The sequence below is a fragment of the Otolemur garnettii genome, unplaced genomic scaffold (assembly GCF_000181295.1).
Source record: "Otolemur garnettii isolate 467f Iridium unplaced genomic scaffold, OtoGar3 scaffold00144, whole genome shotgun sequence".
Taxonomy (NCBI): Eukaryota; Metazoa; Chordata; class Mammalia; order Primates; family Galagidae; genus Otolemur; species Otolemur garnettii.
In genome coordinates, this window is record NW_003852539.1 from 2,408,499 (window position 1) to 2,408,815 (window position 317).

The following is a 317-nucleotide window of genomic DNA, read 5'->3' on the forward strand; positions in this document are numbered from 1 at the left end:
GTCTCTTTGTGGAAACAAGAGACTTGTTTCTAGGCCTTGCCACTTCTTAGCTGCATAGAGTGGGTCAATACTTTACTTCTCTGAGACTCAGTTTTTTGTTTTGTTTTTTTGTTTTTTTTAGACAGAGCCTTAAACTGTCCCCCTGGGTAGAGTGCTGTGGCATTACAGCTCACAGCAACCTCCAACTCCTGGGCTCAAGCGAGTCTCCTGCCTCCGCCTCCCACCCCCCCCCCCCCCCCCGGGCCCCAGGCGCCCCCCCCCCCCCCCCCCCCAAAGTAGCGGGGCCCACGGGCCCCCGCCACAACGCCCGGCTATTT